This window comes from Salmo salar, chromosome 12 (assembly GCF_965601325.2).
Source record: "Salmo salar chromosome 12, fSalSal1, whole genome shotgun sequence".
Classification (NCBI taxonomy): domain Eukaryota; kingdom Metazoa; phylum Chordata; class Actinopteri; order Salmoniformes; family Salmonidae; genus Salmo; species Salmo salar.
The window spans coordinates 60,013,360-60,020,666 of record NC_138302.1 but is presented as its reverse complement, the minus strand read 5'-3'; the positions used below and the strand labels follow the sequence as shown (position 1 = coordinate 60,020,666).

The 7,307-nt window shown below is 41.3% G+C and overlaps 1 pseudogene; it reads right to left on the bottom strand.

The window, feature by feature from the left end:
- Positions 1-280: 280 nt before the first annotated feature.
- LOC106565485 (pseudouridylate synthase TRUB2, mitochondrial-like) lies at positions 281-6,970 on the bottom strand (annotated as a pseudogene).
- Positions 6,971-7,307: the final 337 nt, after the last annotated feature.

Below are 7,307 nucleotides of genomic sequence, written 5' to 3'. Positions count from 1 at the left end.
GACTTGGAAGTAGTGTAGATCATTCTGGTATTTCTTGGTTGGTAAAGTGTATTTTGATATCATATCTCATCACAGTTAGAATATTATTTAATTTATAAGATGAATAAACACATTGATACACAAACATAAAGAGGTCACACATTTTACATTGTCAGAAAAAAAGCAGAGACATTGCACATGAAAAATAGCTCAGTCTTTCCACATCTGCATTGATTGACTAAACCCAGTCTATTTTGCAGCTCGTGTAGCTTTCTTTCAAGGATATCTAATCCCAAGGACATCAAGAGCCAAATGCTTTTGAGGTCAATACCAAGTGTAACCGGTGGGAATCACCAGTGACTGCTGCTTCTTCCTCTATTTCCTGTCTTCGCCTGGCTGTTCCTGTATCCTCCCCTGGCTGTGTGCTCTTGGATGTTTTAGCCTTCCTGGACTGTTGGATGGCCTGTATGACACCAGGGGCAGTCCAGTGTTGGCGGGTCAAAGCGTGCTGTACCGTGAAGGGTCCGTCTCGCGTGCGGCACACTCCTTTTCATACTGCCGTGCTGCGGAGCTCCAATCCCACCTCATGCAAGATTCTGCACAGGTATCGCTGGGTTTCATTCAAACACTGCACCTCTGATTAATGTAATGTGAAAAATGGAATTAGCAAACTATTACAGAATATCTAATACATATCGAATGCAACATTAAGGTGTCTGTTGCAGTTTATCAGTTAAAAAGAGACGTGCCAAATCCTATTGCATGTATGAGGCTTGCCCTGTGTCTCTGTAGCCATGTGTGTGAGCAAGTGTCTATCCAGGAGGTTATTGTACAGTACAGGTGAAATACTTACCCAAGGTAAAGTGGGGTGGTTGGAATTGTAATAAACGCAGGCCTGTCATAATAGGGGGAGATTTCCCATGGGGACGGAGTTTCCCCTTCGCAGCCAGCTCATAGACCTCCTGGGTGTTCATGTCCAGCTTAGAGTACCTGCCAGAACAAACACAGTTATCCTACACTGCTCTGCACACTAGGTATAGCAAAATTACAAATAAGCTTGAGCTGGCACTGACAACTGTGCCTTCAGGAAGTATTCAGACCCCTTGACTTAATCCACATTTTGAGAGATTACACCTTATTATAAAAATGATTAAAATAGTCCCCCCCCCCAATCTACACACAATACCCCATAATGACAAAGCAAAAACAGGTTTAGACATTTTTGCTAATAAAAAAAAGACTAAATTAAACATGAAGTATTCAGACCCTTTACACAGTACTTTGTTGTAGCACCTTTGGCAGCGATTACAGCCTCGCGTCTTCTTAGGTATGACGTTACAAGCTTGGCACACCTGTATTTGGAGAGAATCTCCCATTCTTCTCTGCAGATCCTCTCAAGCTCTGTCAGGTTGGATGGGGAGCGTCGCTGCACAGCTATTTTCAGGTCTCTCCAAAGATGTTAGATTGGGTTCAAGTCTGGGCTCTGGCTGGGCCACTCAATGACATTCAGAGACTTGTCCCGGAGTTGTTTTGGCTGTGTACTTAGGGTCGTTGTCCTGTTGGAAGGTGAACCTTCACCTCAGTCTGAGGTTCTGAGAGCTCTGTAGCAATTTTTCTTTCAATGATCTCTCTGTACTTTGCTCCGTTTATCTTTGCCTCATCTTGACTAGTCTCCCAGTCCCTGCCACTGAAAAACATCCCCACAGCATCATTTTGCCACCACCATGCTTCATCGTAGGGATGGTGCCAGGTTTCCTCCAGACGTGACGCTTGGCATTCAGGCCAAAAAGTTCCATCTTGGTTTCATCAGACCAGAGAATCTTGTTTCACATGGTCTGAGGGTCTTAAGGTGTTTTTTGGCAAACTCCAAGCGGGCTGTCATGTGCCTTTTACTGAGGAGTGGCTTCTGTCTGGCCACTCTACCATAAAGGCTTGATTGGTGGAGTGCTACAGAGATGGTTGTCCTTCTGGAAGGTTCTCCCATCTTCCGAAGACACTGTATATCACTAGTGTGGTAAGTAATGGGGTTGAATTGGTACAGGTCTATGGGAATGCTCTAATTGCTATGCCGTGGCTCAGTGAGTAGATAGAGTAAGGTGGACAGAGAGGGATAAGAGGTGGACCACAGACAGGGGCGAAAATCTGATATCAACTTTGGAGGGGACAATTACATTACATTTTCTCAAGAACAATTCCTGAGGGGGACACCAAAAGTAGTGCTGTAACACATAGCCTACGTTTAATATGGTAAATGTATATTGCGGAACCAAAGAAATAAGGTGTTTGCCGTACTCCTAACTACCGGTACCCAAAACTACACAACTAATCACAACAGCAATACCATTGCCTTTAACAAATCTTAGTTCAGTCACCAGTTTAAGTTGAGAGTGGGGGTATCCATGGCATTTTCCAATTATGTTCCTATTTTACAAGTAAAAAAAATTGAGAACCTTTCATAATGTTGCCAAACAAAGACTCAACAAACTTACCTGAGACTCCCTGTCTCTGCCAGTCTGTCCCTGCATATCTGTCCCCAACTCTGCTGTCTGTGTGCCATCTGTTGCCTGCTCTGCCTAATGACATCATTGTGAAACATTTCCATTAGAATTTCATTTCTTTCTTATGAACATTTTATCAACTAGTCTTTGAGATATTAGGCTACTAGGGTTCTTACTTTGCGTTTTGGTGTACTGAAAAATACTCTGATGTCCATTTTTTTCTGCCATTTTTCTGCCATTTCTGTACCTGGTTGGCTACACACACACAGTATGTAGGTTATTTACAGTAGGATATGGGCTTCTATCATCTTATCTTCTATCATTCTATATGGGCTTCGATCTAAAAGGTAGCTAGCAAATGTGAAACGGATTGCAGTGACAAGAGTTGACAGCTGTATGAGTTCCCCATTTACACAACATATGCTGCAACCTTTTGTAATTTTAATTGTTTGTTTCATATTGGCTGGCTTCTAACAATAGCTGAATTTGCAAAGCTAGCGAGCACCAATTCAGTGGTGTTTGCTATAATCTTTGCTACCCGGGTTAAATAAAGGTGAAATAAAATATATAAATAAAAGTTCCCTTGCGACAATTTAGCTTTTGCAACGAGACCATTAAATATATTTAAAACAATGGTAGAAGAGAGTGTAGTTCTGTTCAGTTTATTGCTAACCTTATCACAGGGACTTTGAAGCACTAACTTACATGAATGCTGATCTTGGAATAAATTGACGATAGCAAAGATTCCATCTTTGACGACGCCACATAAATGGAATAGGTACTAGCTAGCTTAATAGTTAATATTTGCGCGCTAGCTCTGCATATTCAGCTAGTGTGTGTGCGCGATTGACTGGATTAACCTCACGTCAGTTACGTGCATTGAGTGCCTTTCAGACAGTAGATACGACCTCTACGTTACCTCGCAAGCTAAGGAACTGGCAGTGGATCAAACCATTGTGAGGCAAAGGGTGGGGGGGTCGCAATCTTTTGAAACTTAAAAACGAGCTATTAAGTGTCTATAATCAGCACAATTGCTTTCATTGCGTATTATTAATATTATTTAAATTACATAGTTATGTTTCAGTGATATATTGGGGGGGACAAATCATATATTTCCCAGGATGGGGGGGGTCGTGTCCCCCCCGTCCCCCCTGGGATTTCCGCCCCTGACCACAGAACTAGAATGAATGCCGGACGTACGTGAGCAAGGCCTTCTGATTGGATCCCTGCATCATGGCCAGGACTTTCTCCAGCTTGTCCCGTGTGATGTGATCTGGAAGGCACGTCAAGGGTTGCAATGCAGTCAAGATAAGGTGTTTATAGATTGAGTATTTCTTTCAGTAAGGTGGAAGACAAAAAAAGAAAGCGCTGTAACTACCATATGTGGTTCTCTCTATGAGGTGGCCTGTGTGAGAGAAATTGTCTGTGGCCATCCTGAATTCACCCTCCAATGTATAATCCTGAATAAATTAAAAGTACAAAAATAAATGCATCATGGCAATCTCAGCATTGTGTCACAACAATGCCATATGGATTTTCCACCTCCAATAAACTGCATACTCTTTTACATGTAACATAAATAGAGAGGAATGCTTACTCTAGTGACATGAGATCTGTAGAGATCAGTCAAAGCCTTGTTTGCCTGGCCAACACCTAGAACTGAGGAAAAACAGATGTCATGATGATTTACAGCCTCAAACGTCACATGAAAAGTGAAAACTTCATCAGTGCAGTAATGGAGGCCCGAGGGACTTCAGGTTACGAAAAAAAAGGTATGGGAACTGTAAAAATATCTGAACATTATGGAGTGGATAGGAACACACACGTACTCAATTACATGCTTGCTTATACATATGGACTTACATACACACACACACACCTGATCTCACTCTCTCTTTCTCCTCTCCCTCTCTCTCTGTTGTCAAGAACTGTTTTATAATTTAATGTGTTTATTGTTTGTCTATCTTTTTCCTGTATTTGTCTACAAGTTTATATATGTTTACAACAAGCAAGGGGAAGATATCAGAATAGGGGCTTTGGGGAATAATAACATATTGTACAGAATACATTTGTACTGTAGTGAAGCCATCTCTAGAGTAATGCAAGGTCTCTTTCATGATCATGTGAAACGTCAATTGCTATGGAAATGCTGGGATGTGTTTTTCAATTATGTTAAAGGTAATTATGATGCAACTATGATGGTGATACGATATGGATTACAATTATCATCATGAATATTAAGGCTATACGCACTACATGTTACACACATAGACACTCAATCATTTTTATTCACACCTAACCGTTATCAATGCAGAACGTAAATTCATAATTGACTGTGACGGGCTGCAGTCTTTGTGTGGGAGGCACAGGACAGAGGTAAGCCTTTGTAGGGGACTAGTCATGGTGCCATAGTGAGTGTGGAGAAAAGACATATGAGAGGTTGCTCACACAGGTGTTCGGAGTCCAGCGGGTCATTGCCATGGAGATGTGGAAAAATGCAGCAACTGCTAGAGGAAGTTATCTAACATTGATACACTACATGACCAAAAGTATGTGGACATCTGCTCGTTGAACATCTCATTCTAAACTCATGGGCATTAATACAGAGTTGGTCCCCCTTTGCAACTACAACAGTCTCTACTCTTCTGGGAAGGCTTTCCACTAGATGTTGGAACATTGCTGCGGGGACTTGCTTCCATTCAGCCACAAGAGCATTAGTGAGGTCGAGCACTGATGTTGGGCGATTAGGCCTGGCTCGAATTCAGCCTTCCAAATTCATCCCAAAGGTGTTGGATGGGGTTGATGTCAGGGCTCTGTGCATGCAGGTCAAGTTCTTCCACACCGATCTCGACAAACCATTTCTGTATGGACCTCACTTTGTGCACGGGGACATTGTTGTGCTGAAACCGGAAAGGGCTTTCCCCAAACTGTTGCCACAGAATCGCACAGAATCATCTAGAATGTCATTGTATGCTGTAGTGTTAAGTGCAACCAAGGACAAATTGTATGCTGTAGCGTTAAGTGCAACCAAGGCTGTCTGTGCAACCAAAGACAAACGATTTTTATGCACTACACGCTTCAGCACTCGGCGGTCCTGTTCTGTGAGCTTGTGTGGCCTACCACTTTGCGGCTGAGCTGTTGTTGCTCCTAAATGTTTCCACTTCACAATAACAGCACTTACAGTTGACCGGGGAAGCTCTAGCAGGGCAGAAATCTGACAAACTGACTTGTTGGAAATGTAGCATCCTATGACTGTGCCATGTTGAAAGTCACTGAGCTCTTCAATAAGGCCATTCTATTGCCAATGTTTGTCTATGGAGATTGCATGGTGGTGTGCTCGATTTTATACACTTCTCGGCAACGGGTGTTGGTGAAATAGCCAAATCCACTAATTTGAAGGGTTGTCCACATACTTTTGTTTCGATAGTATATATCTCTATACCACTTACAGTATAGGAGTGTTTATCAATGTAAATTGAATGACACATTTTAACATTGGTATGGGGACTGAAGGGCCCTGTCTGTGACACATCAAATTTGGGCTCAGGTTTAAAAAATGTATCACCCACGCCATCCTCAGTACAAGTATATATGTCTTAGAGTACATCCTTTAATAATACTTATATAAGTATTATCAGTGTACAGGAGCTAGTGGCTACAAATAACTCATTCTGTCATTGCACACAACAGTGTGCTGTCTGTGCCTCTTCTATCACAGTTTGTTGTGTGATCCACGAAGGCTGTCAATATCCTTGGCTCAGAAACATGTTTCATTCGTTACACTCACTTCTGAAACAAAACATGTAATGCTCTGGAAAGCACACGATCAACAAATAATATTATGTCATGAAATATTTGGAAATATCCTAACTTTCCCATGGAAAACCCACCCTATTGAGTAACTGCACAAACTATGAAACTATAGTAAATTAATTGAGTCTATTTAAAGTTACATACAAATATTGTGTGTGTATTCATAAACTTACAAATTGAATTTAGTTATTGAGTTATTTAGGAATGTAGTGATCCTGAGGGTAGGGCCTGGTTTCAGTGGGATAGTGAAGATAAGATACTATTTTTGGAACCACTTTCCTTCCCTGTATTTATTTTATTTTGAATTACATAAATGACATAAAATACAGAAATCAAAATGCAAGCAGAAAGAAAAACACGGTCATAGAAAACAAAAAGTCCTCAGTCAGAAAACAAAAAGTCCTCAGTCAGCTTTCTGAATTGCCCTTAGAGGCAACAAAACATACACTTTAAGAAAGTGTTGAAGATTGTTCCACAAATAAGGTGCAAGAAACTAAAAGTTGATTTACTGTACCTAACTCAGTAGAGACCAAAGGAATTTCCAGAGTTAGCTATTCCTGTGACCGTTGTGGTAACTCATACAGTATGTCTAAAGTTTAGTAATGATGCTAGGTACAGTGGGACTTTTGTAAATGGGCTTTATAAAGGAAAACAAGGCAATGTATTAACTTACGCGACATCAAAGAGGGCCAACCAACTTTGCACTCAAATGTAATTTCAATACGTGTTGAATGGCCAAACATGAGACATCACACACTTCAAAGGTCCACATGATCAATGTAATATCATTTGTGAGTAGTTGTGAGAGCTTTAACGTTACAGTTCAGCCTATCACGTGAGGAATAAAGATGACACATTTAACTTTACATCAGAGCTTGGGAGGAGGAGGGAGAATGTGAGTTTATTAAGGAGAGGTGAGAGAGACGGAAACAGAGAGAGAGCGAGAGAGAGAGAGAGAGAGAGAGAGCAAGTGAAAAGGAGAGATAGAGTATGTGAGTGAGAGAGAGAGAGAGAGAG